At 42.4% G+C, this 20,372-nt stretch overlaps 1 protein-coding gene and 1 long non-coding RNA gene across 3 annotated transcripts in view; one reads left to right on the top strand and one right to left on the bottom strand.

Moving 5' to 3' along the window:
• Positions 1-15,824, bottom strand: part of CSRNP2 (cysteine and serine rich nuclear protein 2) — a 66,401-nt gene extending 50,577 nt beyond the window's left edge. For both annotated transcript variants that reach the window (XM_068267394.1, XM_068267393.1), the window contains exon 1: positions 15,279-15,824. The gene's annotated coding sequence lies outside the window, so the exon portion shown is untranslated. The remainder of the gene's footprint in view (positions 1-15,278) is intronic.
• A 174-nt stretch (positions 15,825-15,998) lies between these two features.
• LOC137545784 (uncharacterized) overlaps positions 15,999-20,372 on the top strand; it is a 40,348-nt gene continuing 35,974 nt past the window's right edge. The window contains exon 1 of the long non-coding RNA XR_011026103.1: positions 15,999-16,385. This is a non-coding gene — a long non-coding RNA (uncharacterized lncRNA). The remainder of the gene's footprint in view (positions 16,386-20,372) is intronic.

Genomic DNA, 20,372 nt, shown 5'->3' with positions numbered 1-20,372 from the left:
TCTCCTCTTGCAATGCTGTGTGCTGCAAAAGAACCTCCTGTGAAACTGAATGGTTATCAAACAAAATGTGTGGCATGAATGGCTACTGTGGGGATGTGTATTGGTCAAATACTCCAGCAGATATGTAAATTTTAAGCAAACTGAATGTAGCTTGGAACGGAGCCAATCAAATGCACTGTGAAAATTTTGATCGGCTCAATTCCAGCTGCATACATTACATACCTGTATGCAAGATGGTAAGGAATTTTCCTTATGTTGAAAAACTGCAATATATTTTAATAAAACTGCTGCATTCATAATTAAAATACCATTTATAAAAAAAAAAAAAAGAAAAAAAAAAAAAGCTGAACTAGAGCTCCAAGGAGGAGGGGTTAAACAAGGAGATGTGTGCAATAACCTGCTTGAGAACTATGCTTCCGTGCTCACAGCCAGGGATCCAGTTTCACTACTGCCTCAACAATATCCTGTCTTTCCATCCCTTTCACAGAGTCTGTAATCCTTTCCCTGCACTCCCAGTCCCTGCCTGCAAATATAGGCAACAGTGCACAGCGGAAGGAGCAGAGAAAGAAAACTCCTCTACCACAGCACAATGTAGCCATTATTGGCAAATTGCAGCCGCCCTTTTACTCAGAGGAAGGAAACTGAAAACTCAGATAATCAATCCAATGGAAGCACGCATTAATGTATCATAACACCTCTCACACGACAGCACTGTATGTACTCATCACAGTGTGCCTGCTGGCCTACAGAACACACGACTGTTTATGTGCTTCACTGGGATGGACACCCTGAGGTAAAATGCAGCCAGTCAAAATCTACACTGCAATGCCACATTACATCAGTCACTGACTACAAAGCTACAAAGCAATCCACTGAAGAGGAACAGATCCAGTGGGAAGCGATGGGTAAACCGTGTTATTACAACTGCCCCTTTTTTAGAGTCAGTCTCTTTTTGGTAACCCCCCCCCCCCCCCCCCCCTAAAACTTTTTTAGGTGATAGTGTCCGATTTAAATATTAAAGATTTTCCCCTGTTGTGAAATGTGAACCCCTACCTAATTAACCCCTTGTGTCATCTATAAATGGTCTTAAAGCAGTAGGATCAGCCATACTATGCCAGGGAAAAAAACACATATATAAGTAGATAAATACTTGATCTACTTGCATAACACATGTATTATACTGTCCACGTTTTGATTTCAGTGAATGTTATATAGTAAATTATGAGAATTCTGTTCCTGGTGGGGTCCATGTCTTTTGCCCACAGTTAAGGCTAACTCGTGATGTCATTTCTGCCCTTTACTTTTTTTCTTGTCTCTTCCAATCGCTGAGTCACCTCAGCCTTGCTTGTAAACACAAGTGAGTAGGGGATTAGGTTTCAGATCCAAAGCTGGCAGGGAAATAAAGGGAAGAGGAGGAATAGATTATAGATAAAAAGAACCCAGCATGCAATTCTTTGGCACGACTACTAAAGGGCCAGTGTTCCTTAAGTATGTGATCACTCCAAATCATAACAGCAGAAAAAGTTTTGAAAGTTTTGAATGTAGGATTAGCATCTTTATCACTTAATACACTCAGACCAGTTGCTGATGAAATTTGATTTTTATGGTGACGATACCGCTTCAACGGGAACCCAAACTGAAGAAAACAACCCCCTGCAGCTGCCCTGTGCTCACTGTGTCAATAAAGTGATCCTTCAGTCCCCAGCAGCGACCCTCTTCCAGCCGGCCGACTGGTGAGTCGACAGCCATTGCACAAGTACGGCCATGCGCATCCTCGATCACTCTCATATCACTGGGAGAGTTCTATGCATGTGCAGTAATTTTTTCGTACTGCCCATGCACAGAGTGCATCCGTCCATGGAAGCGTGTTCAAGAGGCACTGACTAGGTCCGCGCATCCAAATGACAGAGGTTCAATGCGGGGGACCGGAGGATCGCTTTGTGAAGGTATTTTTTTTTTTTACTTCTGTTTAGGTTCACTTTAAAATTCATGGACACCTGTAATGGCTGCCACCCACAGAGATCAGATGTGATCACTAGGACGACAGCTAGAGGACCTAACAATGAATAGATGCATTAACCCCCCTGGCGGTAGAATTCTTTCCGGATTTTAGGGTTTAAAAGTGGTGCAATTTTTTTCAGGTTTAGACCCTAAAACTGGGGGGAGGGGGGATCACATCGCAGAGAGATCTGTGCAGCCCCAGCATTTCCTCCCCTCCCTGGCATCCAGCACTGTGGCTCTCCTTCCATCATCTGGGTGGAGCTAAAACCCTGTAGTGAGATCGCTGGCTGTCGTCATGATGACAGACGGCGATCTCACCAGGGAATGCAGAGCCTCGGAGGACAGGAAGGAGAATGGCTGCCGGCCTCTGGATCACAGGGGAGGCGAGTTAAAACACCCCCTGCGCGCTATGCTCTGCACATGGCTCCTGGTGGCTACCCTGAGTCACGCTCGGGGCTACCGCTCCTGAGTTGTTTTACCACCCGGAGCCCGACTCGTTATAACCGCCAAGGACGTTACCGGTACACGTTTTTTAGCAGATGCTATCTTTTTACGCACTTTTTAACAATCACATTGTACAGAAAACAGTGCAGTGTGTAGCAAAAACTGTTGCAAAACGACTGAAGCAGAAAATGGAATCAATCTAAAAGTTGAATTTTACACTTCTCCCCCTCCTGCAGATTAGTACGATGGAGCAGTTTATTATTTACCTGATCCAGTGCTGCTTTGGTCAGAACACATGCTCTATCCTGCTTACCTCTGGCTCTGAGTGTGTGTCACGTGATTGGGAGCTGGAGGTAAGGAAGTATAGAGCACGCCAGGAAGAACAGAGGAGAGACAAAGCAGCAATGGAGCAGGTAAATATACACTGCTCTGCCACACTGGGAAGAAGGTGCTGGGGGAAAGGTGTGTAGGTGTTTGGGTATGTGTGAATTTTTTCCCAGCCCAAATGTGGGGGGAGTGTGGTTTGGATCTAAGGAGGGGGGGGGGGGGGCATGCTAATTTCGCACCCAGGCGCCAGCAGAATAAAAACAATAATTAAAAGTTTTAAAATATGCTGGGGAGGCAGTGGTGGACTTACCTCCGAAAGCAGACTAGACTACTTGTCTGACATAAACACTTCATTAGTACCCCAATAGATGCAATGCGTTTCACAGGACCAAGCCCGCTTCATCAGGCAATAAAACAGGGGACAAAACAGTAGCTCTCAGGTAGCGTCTTCTTTCGGAGGTAAGTCCACCACTGCCTCCCCAGCATATTTTAAAACTTTTAATTATTGTTTTTATTCTGCTGGCGCCTCTGTTCATCAAAGTCCTTCTGTCAGAATGTGTGCCCTCCTTACCAAGGTTATTAAAGTTAAAGTGGACCTGAACTCACTCTGCTCTACGAGATATGCAACAGCATAATCTTTAAAGAAAAAGATTTCTTTGTTACAGCTAACACTTTCTCCTTCCTGATTCACGGAAGTAGGCATACTGTTAACATCCTGTGCTTTCAAATGAGCTTATCTGCCGTGGCAGTCATGTGACACGGGAGAGATCAAACTGCAACACAAATGAGGGGGAATTAAACATGCTAAGCTTTTTAAATACATACAGGGAGTATCTCTCGGTTTTCCTCCTGTGCTGTGCAAGAGTTCAGGTCCACTGTAAGTGTGAATACACAATGCGAGATTGAAAATTGTAAAATGTATCTTTCCTCTGGGGTAACGCCTCCCAATATGTTACAGCCTCAGAAAAGTGATTGCATATGTCCTGGTGAGCAGCCCCTCTCTCTGGGCTTTCAGAATACAGTCAGCAGCCACAGAGTGGTACACAAGGAAGATGAGGATTGAGCAACTTGTGAGTTTACTGTCCATCTGCATAAGGTTTGCTTTATTCAAACGAACTGCTGCTGCAGTCATCAGCTTGTCACAGAGGAGATATTCTTCCAGTGTCCAAGTGCATTGCTTAGCTTATCGCCCATTGGCATTATCTGTAGCTAGTTACCAGAGCTCATACATTATTAGTTAAAGTGCGTACACACGACATACTAAACACTTCTGAGGTGGCCATGAGCGTGTGTTCAGGTGTTCTCTGAGCTGCAGATCCTGTGATCTCTCCTCCCTTCCTCACAGCAACCGTATGCATCACTCTGCTTGCCCTCACCTTACCACTGAGCAAAGTGTTCTACAGAAAACAAGCAGCACATCTGTACAGCCACTGTTCCTAAACAGTCACCTGAAAAGATATTAATAATCATTTGGGGCAATAGTTATTAAGTGTCATTATCTTTGTTCCGATGTATTACCTAGATAGAAAAAGCATAAAGAGGAAGGAAAAAGGAAGCCCTTTACATTAACAATTGCAAATATGTTTAACAACATTTCCTGTAGTAGCTAACAATTATTTACTTGCAAAATCAGCTAAGCTTGCAGTTTGGGCAGCGGTGCTAAAACGTCAGCATAGAACTCAATATTTGAAGTGAGATGCTGCTGGTGTCTCAGCAAAGGGCAGCATCTGCAGGTATTTAGAAAATGCCAATAAATGCAATTCATACTACTTATACCAATATTTGCAATCCAAGCAGTAGACTGACCCACAAAGGGCATGATTTTCACTTTATCTGTGTTTTTTTAAGCTCCCCAAGAACAAAACTATAATATACTGTAATTGAGGTAAGAACAACTTACTTTGAAGGTTTATTTTGCTTGTAAATGTGCTGAAATGTTTTTTTTTTTTACAATTAGTTGGTAAATAAGTCATTTATGAGACGTTTTGTGAACAGAGCCCAAAGTCTGCTTATAACTCCCCCAACTCAGCTGCTTCCGGTCACTTGATCACATTGTTAATACAGGATTTGTAGCTACAGATGTCAAAACACACACACACACACACACACACACACACACACACACACACACACACACACACACACACACACACACACACACACACACACACACACACACACACACACACACACACACACTAAATGTAGTAAGATTTGACCAGTAGGATTCCTAAACCATTGGTTGCTGTTTAGATCTGCACTGAGAAAGTGGCTTTAACCTGCACCAATATAGCTACAGATATCTATTTTAATCTTTAGACTTACCATTTCCATATTATTTCTGGCTATAATCTGACAAAGTGCAAATGAATTTAGGTTCCCCATTTGTTTTTATTTTCAGTTGTCGACACAAACCTATTTCATGGAATTAACCCATATTTTCATCAATCAAAGCTTTCTGAGATAACCATTGTTACCACTGTCCTCTTCCCTCCCTGGAAAAAAGGATGCCTATATCCCCCCCCCCCCACACACACACACACACTCCAACACACATGCACACTTGTCAGGGGAAACTTCTTCCCCAGGTTTAGCTCTGCTATCTCTGTGCCTCAATATCTGGCAACTAGCGGGAGTGAAAGGTTTCCAGTCCTCAGCACTTGCAATTCATATACAGATTTTTCTACACTATATCAAATTATATTATTTATTTTTTTTCATACCAGATTTCTGCCTTTAGGCGGCCATATCTTCCAGACAGTTAAACATGGCTTAATTTGTTACTTTCAAGTCAGCTAGGAGCCAAAAGAACAGCATTACAGCAACTGGTAAAACATTTCTGCAATACAGGTTCACCAATATTATATATATATATGTAATATACATTATATATATGTACTCATTACTGCAGTTGGCGGTGTATTCATCCACAATGACTAGATACGCGAATCCTCTGGCCACATTCCATTACTCTGTAAGGTTATTACAGTAAAGACATCTGTCTGTGGTGTGGACCACATGAAAGCTTATGCCAGACAGATGCTATTCAAGCTAAAAAGATGTGGTTTGCTTTGAGTTCTCTTATGTGCAGTCATCACAGGCGAACTTGCAGAATGGAGACCAGATAGCCGTAGCAGGTCATTGCTCTATGCTGTGTATTCCTGTTGTCTCCCATTTAAATGTTACAATCACAAAACTACAGTAATACAACTAAAATAGCTCAGGCCCAGGGCCTAGAATGTCTCTTGAAGCATTGTAGGGTAATGTCAGTTCTTATAGGCTTTTAACATTTCTATTGATTGCCTTGCTTTGACCCAATTTCACCCCACCAGGCAAACTTGTCTGGTTATATGGATTCAGGTATAAGTATTTGATGCCAAACATGGTCTAAAGGTACCCATGCACTGGCTCGAATTCCCGTTGATATACAGCAGATTTGATCACTGTGACCAAATCTGCTGTGAAATCGATAACACAAAAACGCTGACCGATCGCCACCCGACATCAATTCAGTAAATCGGTCCAAACAGAAAATTTTGCTTGCTCGCCTTCGGGTTGGGAGCGCATCGCTTGCGGCGTTCGGTTTGCCGACAACCAACACAGAAACATCACTTGCCCGGCCGGCGGGATTCCCCAGGTCCGTGCTGTCACTTCTTCTGGCTGGCCTTCTTCTCCATATCCTCTTCCCTTCCTGTCACATCCTGTGACAAGCTGAAGGTCAAACAGTAGAGCCCCATCTACTGTTTAAACGTCCACTTGCCACAGGAGGAGACAAGAAGTGAGGAGGACGCCGAAAGAAGTGAGACTGCACGGATCCCGGGACTCGTGCCGGCTGGATAGGTGATGTAATTGCTGCTGGCCGGGGGAGCAGGAATAACCTGGGGGCGAGGCAGGCGGCAGTGGTGGCTCCAAAGGTTTCATGCTGAAATAGATTCAAATCTGTGTGCAGTAATGGGCAGCCAAAAGATCCCTCTGTGATCAGATTAGATCAGAGAGGGATCTAACTGTTGATCGATCTGGTGGCTATCAACCAGTATATGGCCACCCTAACATCTAACTGACACACATACATATAGGGCAACAGCCTTAACCAGTGTTATCCAGCTATGGAATTGTATACAGTGATTAAATCGTGTATATTAGTGCTGTCACATTGTGCCCCTCTCTCCAACGTGTGTGCTGCAAGAGCCTCAATTCTCCATTACTGCATATGTGGTTTTAAATCACTGAATTTCATACGCCAGTTCCTCTGCTTTGCCCAGCTTCAAATCAGCTGACACCACAAATCTGTAGATACTGCTACTCTCCTCACCTGGCAGCTGCATGTGGCGCCCTGTGTGATAGCACAGGTTGCGCATGCCCAAGCCATGGTGTACAGACATCCTGACACTAGTTGCACTTTACAGCTCTGCAGGAGAAATTATTTCTAATTACAGCATGCCATAGAGAATGGCAACAGTACCAAATGTGATGAACAAATAAAGAAAATAATTTTAAAAAATAAAATTAAAGTTACTGCCGAATTCCTGAAGCAGCAGTTCCCCTAAAGGCAATCCAGGTTTTATCAATGACATTAGTCTTATACACTATCTTAGCATTGTATACGTTTGTCTATCATGGTGGAGTCAGTATTCCTTGGAACCGTGCAGAAACAGAGGATGCATGATAGCCAATTAGCCGCAATGTGAGTTTTGGTAATGTTAGCAATGGAGTGAGCCTGTGCTCAGAGTGCTTCACATTTTCAGGGTTAAACTCTAGGAGCAGGACTTGGGGGTTTAGGATTCCAATTCATATTGCATGTCTAGGGACCCACAGAGCAAAAAGCTAGGGTCTGGCTACTCCAGCAGATATCCAATTCTATTCATGGGACTACAGTTGTCTTGGGAGGCCAATGTTTGTCTTTAATGCTGGGAATACACGTTTCGTTTTTGCCTTCGTTTTAGCCTTCGATTCGTTCAGTAAACGAATCGAGTGTTGAAAACGTATGTGAAAATAGTCATAATCTCATTATAGTTTCGATTAATAGACCCCAAAAACGAACGACTAGTGATCGAACATGTTTGATATTATCTCTCTTTATCCATCTAATCGAGCCATTGGTAGGCTTGATGGCTGTTCAGATCGATTATATGTTCGTTTATGTTAGTCCGTCCCTGTAAAAAGGGATTTTCGTTTCGTTTCTTTGCAGCCTTTGATTATTGGAAAAACGAAACCATCAGAATCGAAAAAAAAAACGAAACCGTGGGTGGTGATATTAACCGTACGTTCGATTATTTCGGGAACGAAAAGGACAAAAGGCACAATCGAAACGAAGGCTAAAACGAAGGCAAAAACGAAACGTGTATTCCCAGCATTAGTCCCTGTAATAGAAGACCTCACAGCTAGGTGTGAAACTGCAATCTGTAAACAAAGCAAGCTCTAGCCCAGCATGAGAGCAGGCTTGCTGAAGCTGCTCTAATCAGATTTAAAATAAATGTATGATTTTTGCCTTTTTAAGAGAAGTTATATCATTTGACTCGTAGTGTCTCGTTGGCCGTTTTGGTATCCCTTTTAAGGAGCTTGCGGTAAAACCACAGCCGCGTTATTCAACTTCTCAGTAACATAATATCCTACAACATATCCATGTCTAGTATCAATTCAATCTATATTTTTGCGAGGATTGTGGACTTGCTATTATTATTTGTGTGAGATGAACGTGGGCTGAAATATGAAAATGTCATATCTTTTGGAGTCAAGCTTCCTGCCAAAAATAAAAGCACTCCCAGACTTCAGCCCAGAGGCTGCCTCTGGGTCCTGTTCTAAAAGTTTAATCTTACATAAGGAACAGGCGGAAATTTAACCTGGGTTCTCCATTTTTTTTAATCACTGAAGCTAGCAGAGAGCTGTAAGGCTGGCTTTCCGAACGTTTGAAACAAAAGGAACTCTTTGGACTTCCAAACAAACGAACATATTACCTCCAACCTTGAAGTATTCATTTTCTTCCCCTCCCCCCCCCCCCCCCTTTTTATTCTAGCTGGACTATTCTTTCTCTATAATTGTTACTTAATTTTCTGTATATAATTTATATTGCATTTATAACAAAAGACTTTAAAGTCATTTTCTCAGCTGCAAACCTGCTTTTAGCCAAGCAGAAAGAATCCTACTCTTTCTGAAGATTTGCTGCCCTGAAGTATTGTATTGTTTTAGCCAGACCAGAGTGTTTTAACAATTTTTATTCACAGGTTTAGAATAGTCAGAGCAGGTTCCTCGGTCCTTACACAGAGGTGGTGGCAGCCATGTACCCGAAATATTGTATTGGGTGTCGCTCGCACGCTCCCCTCTAGCCTGTCTGCTGCCCAATTCCAGCGGTTTCATCGCAACAATTGCATCCACGAGGTTGGATGGTCTGTGTTGAAATTGAGCGGTCTGGCCACTAGGGGGCGTGACACATGACAGGCGGTAGAAGGATGACAATGGACTTGACAACCACCTGGACTAGCTCAAGATTCTCAGCCAAGACAGCCCCCAAAAGAGAACAGGCTAGCATGTAGACTTGGGTTCAAAACAATGATTTACACACTCACACATCTTCATGGAGACGTTGTGGTCATGTGACCATTCCTCTGCTCTCCCCTTTACTGTCCCTCAGGCAGGAAGACATGTACTCGACTTACAGGATGCTGGACTTTGCATGCAGTTATGGTAAAGTAATCATGTGACTGATAACCTTGAAAATAAAGCCTAGTACACACACACTAAATTAATCTCTGCAAATAACCACTCTGCTGAGGGTCTAGCATGAATACAGGGGCCCCTGATGCCTCGCCCAGAGATCAGCCCGGCAGATTGACTTGGCTAAACTCCGGTGCCGCTAGCCTGGAAGCTAGCAATGCATTTGTACAGGCTCAGGACTGCACTGTTGCCTGGGGATCTGGTCTCTCCATCACTGGTGACTTTCCCCATACGTGTGTATGAAAGTGGGACGAAGTCATGTTTTAACTTAAAAAAAAAATGCATCCAAAAATAAATGTTATTACTTACCTATTCTGTTTTTATTGTTCATGTTCAGATAAAAAAAAAAAAAAAAACACAGGAAAGCATATTTCTGCTGGTTTCCATCTTTATGTTTTCCCGGGGATGCCAAAAGTAACATCACTCTTGCTTTTTTTTTTTTTTTTTTCAACCCAGCTCAGTGTTAATTTGCCACAGCTTACTGATCCTCTGACAGAAAATATCACCTAGACAGCAGGCTTACATCACTGTGTAAACGCTTTTAATGGATTGGGGGTAATTAGATACCTTCAAGTCATAGTGCCCTCATCTTATCCGAAATAGGAAGCTTTCTGTTTGCATGCTGAGATAAGCTTGCTACTGTAGCAAAAGAAAAAAAAGCCCACAATCCTCCTTGCACTGCACAGTTCCAGCAGTAAGGCAAAGTCACCCACACTGGGTAAAAAGAAATAAAAAATGGGGACATATAGCTGATTGTACAGAGTTTTGTACCTCATCTAAGTTCCCCAATTATTGTTTTGTACGATGTGAATATATATGCTGTACAGAGCCCCCTTATACAGTTTAGTAAGAAGGAAGTTTTTAAAGTGTAAATGTCGGGCATAAAATAAAAATTACCGTATATTCGTTATTCTTATCTGGTAAACGAGTAATAAGGTTGCTAACCAGGCGATCAAAAATTTAAAATCACTATTACTTTTCTTGTTGATAAATGATCATTCCCCGGTTTACCTGACTTATGTGGTACACACAAAATTTGGAACACAAAAAGGAAGTTGCAGGACATGCTGGGTTGTCCTTTTTTGCTTCTCTATTTCTCCTCAGACTTAACTAATGCACCCTGATTGGCTGAAGCCTCTTTCTCTCCTGTTTTCCCCTCCCACACCTCTGTTCCTCTCTGATTGGCCAATATTTCTCATGCTGAGACAATGCACTTTCTATGGTGAAGGGCAGGCAAATCAGGCAGAGGAGAGTAGGGCAGGAAATGACATCAGAATTGGCTTCAAAATAGCCACACTTAAAATCGGAAATGCTAATAAGGATTTTCTGTTTTTTTACTGTAGTAAAATCACTAAAATCAAAACATGGACAACGCCATACATATGTTACGTAAGTAGAGCAAGTATTTATCTACTTATATATGTGGTTTTTTCTGAGATAGTATGACTGACAGCTCCTATTTAAAGCAATGTAAAGTTGCTTGGTTTGCATAAGAGTAAGTGTGTGTGTGTTAGGATTACCTGTAATTTAAATTCAGCTGAGAACAGGTAGGCAAAGCACTTGCTGTAATCACCAATTTACTAACTTTCAGCAACCCCTCACTGTGGATAGATTGATTCAGGAGGAGGTTGCAGTCACCATAAAAATCTAATTTTCACCAGCGTGGTGCAATGGTTATCACGCCTAAAGTCTCTAACTGGGTTGGCACCGCTTTGTGAATTGAGCCCAAAGTCTTGACTGGCCAATTTTACCATTTCCATGGAGTATGAGAGCTTACAGGACACCTGAACATGATATGGAGGCTGCCATATTATTTCCTTTTACACAATATCAGTTACCCAGCATCTCTCACTGCAGTAGGGTCTGACTCACACCTGAAACAAGTATGTGTGTAATCCAGTCAGACTTCAAGTGAACCCAAGGGGAGTGTTACTTTTAAGCAATACCAGTTGCCTGGCTGTCCTGTTGATCCTCTGTCTTTAATACTTTTAGCCACAGACCCTGAAAAAGCATGCAGCAGATCAGGTGTTTGACAATATTGTCAGATTTGACAAGATTAGCTGTATGCTTGTTTCTGGTGTACTTTAGACACTACTGCATCCAAATAGATCAGCAGGGCTGCCAGGCAACTGGTATTGTTAAAAAGTAAACAAATATGTCAGCCTCCATACCCCTCTCAGTTCAGGTGTGCTTTATCTAAACAATAGTCTCCATTCACAATGAAGTACCACATTCGGTAACCAAATGTCAGAAAATTACCGACTGAAGAAAAAAAAAAAAAAGAAAAATAAAAGTGCAGTAACAAGGTAAAAAAAATAAAAATGTATGTTATACTTAAATTCTGCTAAAAATAAAAAATCATTATGTAAGTGTGCATTGTTTTATCGGTAATTACCTTTTTTTTACCTGTCTGGCACTTCTTTTCACGTCACATCAAATTACATGTAGTCTAGAGCCTTTTGAGCTGTGTTTGCTGGACTCAATTCAATTTTCCACACTTATTCCCCATTTTTAACAACTTTTTTTTTTCACCCTTACCACCATATCTTATCAACTTTTATTTGCATTCAGAATTTTTTTGTGTCAAGTTGGAAAAAAAACCCGGTAATTTCCGCTGTTGGTAATTTTTCATTACAAATGTATTTACCGCACATTGAACAGATTGGCCTCCATTCACAATACAAAGTACTCATTCATATTGGTACTCATACTACATGAAAGGGGTAAGATTGGATGTGTGTACACACCTCTACCATCTAATAGGCATTTTAATAAATACAGGCAATCACTAATCCAGTCATTTCCTGCCACATGCACCTTACTAGGACATCAGACCCAGCATCTTAGAAAGTTGAAGCTATGTCGCAGTTGCAGAATCCGATATCTCCGCTCTACTAATAATATTCTCCTGTCTACTTCTCTGGTCACCTCTTCTCACTCCCGCTTACAAGACTTTTCTCAATTCTCTCCCTTCCTCTGGAACACTCTCCCTCAACACATCCGCCACTCACCCACACTTACTCTTTTTAGGCTCAATCTGAAAACTCACCTCTTCAGGCAAGCATACTCTCTGGCCACCATTTCTACCATCTCATACACGGCTTCTCCTTACCTACTGTCCTATCCCTTAAACCTGTAGACTATAAGGCCTTTGGGCCAGGCTCTTTTCCCCTTTTGTCTCACAATGCTGTGTGTGCATATCTTCCATTTGTGTAAAAATCTGTAGTGGATTTATTCATTGCATCAGCAGCAATCCATCATTGTCTTGTATTAACTGTTGTATTGTTTATTTTGTATTGTTATACCCTGTATGAAATCAATATTTGCTAGGCAATAAAAGTTTTTCACACATTAGAACAAGAATGCTACACAAGCCACAATTACCCTTGAAAATGTTAACTTTATTTTTTTTTAAATACTGTTCACAAAAGGGACAGTAAACGTATCCCGGGACCTGATCTGTGGACAGGCTTGAACTGGAAGTGAAGTATAGGAAATATTCCCAGCACAACCCATATATTGTGTGTGGCCAGACACTTTTCACATGGTGGCGGTGTAAAAGGTCCTCTCAGATCCTATACATTTAAACCTTGGCAAGCATCCCAGAAATAGCTTAAATTCCAGAGTAATATGATTTGAGGCCACATTTGACAAGGACCACTGGTCAAGCAGAAACCAACAATTGCTGTTACAAGTTCTGAGGGGGAGGGGGAACTTCAGATTTCAAAAGGCCATAAATAAACTAACCCATGTCAGGTGAACCTTGCGTGGCCTCAAACGCAACATTAAAATTCACATTCTGCTAAGATGGCCTGAAAACCAGAAACATGCATCTCCACCTCAGAGCCCAGGTTGCAGCCATTTTATTTCCAGGCCTTCACATCATTGCAAAGCAAATTCTTAACTAACAAATGTAAAAAGGACGTGTGTCTATGTTATTCAGAGGGTTAAATGTGGGGCATGTCCAATGCATTGCCAAATACCTCCATCAAAGTGAGCACACCTGAATAATAAAAACTAATTTTCAGGCACATGCATATCAGCTTCTACAGACGATGTACATGATTTGTGTCATCAGTCATATAAATGGAATGGATAGATCACTCCCATCCAGTAGGTAATTATAGGGTTAGGAGACATTAAATAATTAAAGGTGTCAACAATAAAAAAGAGACTTCAAGTGTTCTGTGATGCTACAAGGCCTGCCACCTCCCCGATACATCCGGTACATCATTGTGCCAGTGCTGCAATTACACATTTCCCCTCATAATTCAGATTATGGATTTTCACAGCTACTGTCAAGCCTCATCAGCAGTCCAGAATTTGGGAACTTCCTCCACACTCCTTAAACCAATGGTCAATGATTGGTCATTTTTACCACCTTCATGTAGTATGTGGGTCAACTGATTTTGACTACTATGAACAAATTTTGCAGATAAACTCTCATACTACACGGATGTGATAAATCTGATCAGCGATTGGCTAATCAAAATTGAAGGTGTGTACTGGGCTTTAGGAAGAGGATATGTAATCTAAAACTCAAGATTGCCAATTTACACAAATCAGGTCAGATTTGGAATACGGGGTCAAGCTGTCCAGTAAGCATTAGCTTTTGAAATATGATTCAACTTGTGCAAAGCTCAGGATCAGAGATCACCAATTCTGATTCCTGATGTGCAAAAAATGAATAGCCAGATTTAAGATCATCGCAATTGGAGTGGCCCATGAATCACTATCTAGAATGACACATCTGGATGTAACCAGCCTATACCATTAATGGTCTTAGCTTTTCCTGCTTTGCAAGCAGAGTATCTTTTTTTTTACACATACATCAGTTTATCAACTTTCAAAAGACGACTAAAATAAACAAATGGATTTATAGAGAACTCAACTTCAACCATTAAGGGAGGAGGTGTCAGTCCCCCAAGGCTAGTGTCAATCTAATTACATGATCACCATGACTTGATACAGAGGCCTGTGCAGTTATGTGGACTGATGCAGCAGAAGCAACTGTGGAACAATTACATCAATTGTGTAGGGATATATAAGAAGTTCTGCAGCGGTTTGATTCAGCCAATGGGACAAAGCAGATTTTCCTTTCCTATTTATGTACAGCTGGTGATGTCCAGAACAATACCACTCTGCCTGTCTCTCCAGTCACAAAATACACCTCAGACAACAATAATAACAACAAACTTGTTTATTAAGACTAGGTACATAATGGACTTGCCCTAAGCGTATATTAAATCTACTCAGCCATCCTGAACAGCATGTGATCATCACCAAGGAGGATATGCAATAACAGATGCATTATTAAATCCATGGATAGAGAATGGCAAAACAAATAATACATAATAATACATCAAATAGTCCATACATCAGATGACTTGGTGGCCGATCAACCATCAGATTCCATTATCGAAATGGATGCAAATCGGTACCGCCACATGCATGCCTGATCAACGATTTGACCAATGTCGGGCCAAAATTGGTCGAATGTATGGATCATTTATGCTGGGAAATCTCGGCTGACATGGTCGATCAGGTGTGCGGCGGAACGCCGTGCATAATCAGGATGGGCGACGAACATAAACATCACTAAAAACACCCACAGAATATTTCCTTAAATAACAGCAGTGCCAAATCAGCTGAAGGAAGAAAGCGAATAAAAACAAGACATAGGAAAGATCCCAGCATTCCAGACTGGGAATTTAAAGCCACTGCCTTCCTGGAAAGCCAGAGTAAAAATGAGGAAGCCTGATCGCAGCACTTCTCATACAATTCACAATACCTACTTTTTAAGTCGAGCTTCCTCCTACGCTGGTGTCCGATGGTCCCCAAATCTGACCAATGATCGGGATGTTTAGGATTTTGTGAAGGGCGAGCCCTGATGGGGGGATTTTCAGGCAGGGTGGGGGGCTTGTGCTGCAATGGAGGAATCACGATCTGGGCTGACTGAGGGGTGTAGGGCAAGGAAAAGCACAAGGTAACGGGAATGACTGGATGTGAGTGGATCGGGCATTGGTTATCAGGGAGACTGATCGAAGCCGGGGCGGATGGGAGACGAGATCGTTTATCACATCGGTGACAAGTGATGGCTGGGAAGACTTCAGATTGCTTTCATATCATTTCCCCGTCGATCTCCTTCACAAGTGATGTGTTTGGAGTCCGTCAGAGGGCTGATCTGCTTTGTCACAAGAAAAAGGGCGTTCAGTGTTTTATTTGTGGCAGGAGGATTGATCGGAGGGGAGGAAGAATGAGAGGGTTCTAGGAAGGAGAGTTATGTCGGGAAGAGAAGAGATCAGGGAGATTGGCTTCTGTCCTGCCCTGTCCGCCCCGGCTCCGTACATCGGTAACAATGGGCTACGATTGCTACAATGTAGCCACTTATAGGCATTGTGACGTCACATGACAGCCCGAAGCATGCCGGGAGATGTAGTTTAGGCGGAAGAGGCGCATGCTGGGAGATGCTGCAGTGTGTGGGAGGGATCAGTTGCTGAGACGGTTACGGAAAAAAACAATAGCAACCAACTCCACATAAGTCTTTATGAGAGAGGATTCAGTCGAGGAGTTGTTCTCCGTAGTAGAGAACCGACCTCGTTACTGTGGCGTGCTGTGTCAGAAACAGCTACTACATTCAGGGGCGTCGCCACAGTAGTGAGCTGACAGGAAACCTCGCGATATTCAGCTGCTGCTCCATCCCTCAGCTGTGCACACTGCTCTGATTTCTGTAGTAGCCATGGAATGGAAAGGCTTATCTTAATGAAAGGGGGTGATGTCATTACACTGGAGTTGATTTAAAAAGAGATTACAATGCTGAAGAACATAAATGAATCACGCAAACCTGGGCTGGAGGTGGAAATAAACTGTCTGCAATTAGCTGGCAGAGTTTGCAACTAAAGGTGAATGTGGTGGAAAGTATTCCAAATTGCATGCAAATATACTGGAAATTTGAAATTTGGTCAATCAAAAATGGTAGGACATTTTCTTATACCAGGTCCAAGCTGCATAGAGTAAGAAATAATTGCACCTCATAATAGACCATCTCTATTTTCACGCTGCACCTGCACAATATCAGAGTACAGCAAAAAAAAAAGGATAGATTCGGTTTTCAAGCTACGTGTAATTTGTGAAAAACAAAATTGCAAGAAACTGAAAATTTGCATCTCATTGATGGCATCTTATTTGCATTTCATTGAACACCAGAAATGTGCTTCTGTTGGCTGTTGCATTGCCTCATCACTATTCACCAGCTCTAGAGTGCCTCAGTAAATTAGAACGAGGGTCGGTTTACAGCGAATGCACTGCATGAGTGCACTGGTTACTGTCCAGATGTGGTGGAAAAACAAACTCATCCATTGCAGTGCACACTACTGCATGCTTTTCAGAGCACAGGGAACCAGTTGTTACTGTGAGAAAAGTACAGAGTCTGTCCAGTAACAAATTCACTGGCACAGCAATTTCCTGTAAACCAGGCCTCAAGTAAAATATAGAAAGTGAGAGGTAGAGATGTTGGAAGAAATAGAGAGATGTATAGTGGAGGAAAATTCACCTTCCTCGGCTTTCAGATCGATCAAAATTGAGATTGTAGTCATGAAATGAAACGTTGGATAACCTTCAGCAGAAACGCGATGGTAAGCATGAAGCAAGTATGGAAAAGAAAAGACATTAGCATTATGACCAAATGTAGACTGGTTAATGCCATAGTTTTTTCCATAACCATGTATGGCTGCGAAAGTTGGACCCTAAGAAAAGCAGATAGAAGAAAAATTGACTCCTTCGAGTTGTGGTGCTGGCCATAGTTGCTTCGCATTCCATGAACAGCAAGGATGACGAAGAAAGAAGTAATGGAACGAATAAAATCAGACATGTCACTGGAAGGCACCAGACTCAGACTCACATATTTCAGCCATGTGATGCGATCAAATTCCTTAGAGAAAGACCTAATGCTAGGACTGATCAGTGGCAAAAGGCGACAAGGCTGCCAGAGAACACGTTGGCTTGACACCATCAAAGCCAACGCAGGAACTTCAGCCTAAACAAACATACTGTCATTAAGTTACATAGTCATGTTAATTAAAATAATAGGTAATATAATCTCTTACCAACCCTGTTTTAAAAGAACAGGCAAATGTTTGTAATTTCATGGGGGCAGCCATCGTTTTGGTTGAAAGGAGGTGACAGGGAGCATGAGACACAGTTCCAACTATCCTGTGTCCTGATCACTCCTCCCAGCTGCTAGGCAACGAGAACCACAACATAAGAAATCCCATCATGCTTTGCACAGCATCATGAAAAAATGCCTGGGCAGTTTTCTTTGATGGGGCAGAGCTTAGCTTCTGTGTTGCTAAATATTAGGCTTAGGTAAGAAAACAAAGTTCTGATGCTGTGAAACTGTTAAAGAAACACCAAGCCTTTTCAGTGCTGCTGAGTAGATTTTTAGTCTGGAGGTTCACTTTAAGGCAACTGGCAGAAATGGTACAAGATCGGACAGCATGGAGAGAGCTAACCCATAGAATCACCAAGAGTCGGATATGATATGATCATCATCATAGCAGAGATAATGAGATGTGAAGATAAGATGAAGTGTTTGTAGCAAAGCAAGTCTGGGGTGGTGGAAGAGTTAGAGAGCTGTAGAGGAAATAAAGAGGTGGGGATGAAGAGATGTGTAGCAAACAGAGGCAGAAGTGGTGGAGGACATGGAACACTGAGTAAGCAGAGAGAGTGAGAGATGGAAGAGGGGGAGCTCCTAGTATATGGTGAGATTTATTGCTGCTTCATGGTCCTCACTATACTCACAGGTGTTATGCAGCAGCCCAGATTACAAGGGGCAACCACACTCTTTGGGCTATCATGGCTAAGCAAGCCATTTATTTTTCCAAAAATGACACCTTTATATAACGTTGAGGCCTTCCTCAGTGTTTTGTAGTGATCTGCAGAAAAATATGCCCGGTTCAGAGCACAGTGGACAGGACTAGTGACACCATTCCTGACTAGGGATCTTCAGAAGGCCTAATTCAGTTTGGCTCACAAGAACTCTATAAACTACAAGAAGTTGAAAGTCAAGACACCTCACCGTCTGGTCATCACTGACCTCTGATGCACAATTTCATTTTCCTGGTAAAGAGGTGGTTGTAGATGTTGAGCTCTGTATGTGCCAAACCCAATTCCAGGCGTGATCCTGTCATGCTTGGCGAAATAAATAATTCTGATTCAGTTACTGCCAGCAGGGCCGGGCCGAGGCATAGGCTGGAGAGGCTCCAGCCTCAGGGCGCAGTGTAGGAGGGGCGCACAATTCATTCAGCTGTCATTCCTAATTGTGTATGAAGCAGAAAGAAATAAGAAAAGGGGATACATAGCAGTGACTGCAAGCCAGATAACTAGATATTAAGGTGTTGGTGAGGTTGTGGGCCCTGTGGCCCTCTTAGTCTAATAGCAATCAGTGTGTGATGACTGGGGTGGGAGGGATGGAGGGGTGCACTTTGGTGTCTCAGCCTTGGGTGCTGGAGGACCTTGTCCCAGCTCTGACTGCCAGCATCTCTTCTTGGCCTGTATGCATGGTGTTATCAAGGTCAAGCATTTGCTCTTTTGTAAACTTTGGAGCAGCGCAGAGCCCTTCATCAGCTGCAAACTTCCGTAATCCTTTGTGTCTATCCCTGAAACTTGCCTCTAATTCTGTCATGTATGCTGTTGGAGATGTAAACATTTCTGACGTCAGTCTTGGTGGGTGGGATGGTTTAATCTGTCCCCATTGGTACTAGCAGTGCGAGACTTGTAGGTCTGCCAGGGTGGTTTTGGAATAGCACAGCTGTTAGACCCTACATTGGTTATAGGGCATAGGAAAAGGATGGATGAGGTGCTCTGCATACATAAGATGATATGGTTTTACTAGTGCCCGCTGTTGTTTCAAATTTCTGGCCAGAGTTGCAGTGTATTGTCATTTTTTTTCATGTGTGTGTGGATTGGGGGGAGAGGGGGGGGGGGTCTCTTTTAGGGTGTTTTAGAAATTGCCTTGCCCGATAACGATTGCTGCAATCACTAAACGGTTCTCTTTTCTGTGCCGCTACCTTTCATTATGTTTACACTAGAGGTGTGCTGCAGGATCAGGTAGTGCTATTAGCATCACAAAGATTCACACTTGTATTGTGTTGTATTGTGTAGCACAATACATACCTTTTCTGGTGCATGGTCGACACACAATGTTATGATGAATGGCAATGCATTCGCTATCTGCAAAAAAAAAAAAATGTGCTTAGCAGTCCATTATGAGTTGCAGTGGAGGAAGCACCAACAGACCCAAATAAAGCAATGAGCCTGTTCTGCATTCTATGTTGCAGTCCAGCATAGTTAGCATAAAAGGTCCTGAAAGAGTTTTCTTTCTTTTTTTCCGTGAGCTGTGCAAATTAAACATATGAATAGAATATTTGAGAAGGGATCTTGGCTTTAGTGTAGCTGTAAAACAAAGTGTGTGAGTACACTTTAAGGTGACCAGACCCCCACAATTTTTACTAAAAGAAACCAAAGATGGATTTGTAAGCTATTGGGCATACCTAGCAAAAATACTCTATCCAACTGGCATGCTTTTATACAAAGAAAATCCACGAGCCTCTCTCTATGCGTCCCTCCGTGCTATTGAGCACTCTAACTCATGATAAGGGCTTAAAATCAACTGGCTTAAGTCTACTGTAATCATGCCAACTGGCAAATATACCCCTACATAAAAGAGAGGTGTAATGCTTGGACAAAGTTGACACATTATATTGACAATAATAATAATTTCAATATTTGTATAGCGCTTTTCTTCTGTCGGGCTTAAAGTGCTTGCAAGGAAGCCACTAGGGTGCGCTCAGTAGGCAGCAGCAGTGTTAGGGACTCCTTACAGAATAGGT

The sequence above is a fragment of the Hyperolius riggenbachi genome, chromosome 2, assembly GCF_040937935.1.
Source record: "Hyperolius riggenbachi isolate aHypRig1 chromosome 2, aHypRig1.pri, whole genome shotgun sequence".
Lineage (NCBI taxonomy): Eukaryota > Metazoa > Chordata > Amphibia > Anura > Hyperoliidae > Hyperolius > Hyperolius riggenbachi.
The sequence above is the reverse complement of the archived record's forward strand: the minus strand, read 5'-3'. Positions and strand labels throughout refer to the sequence as shown.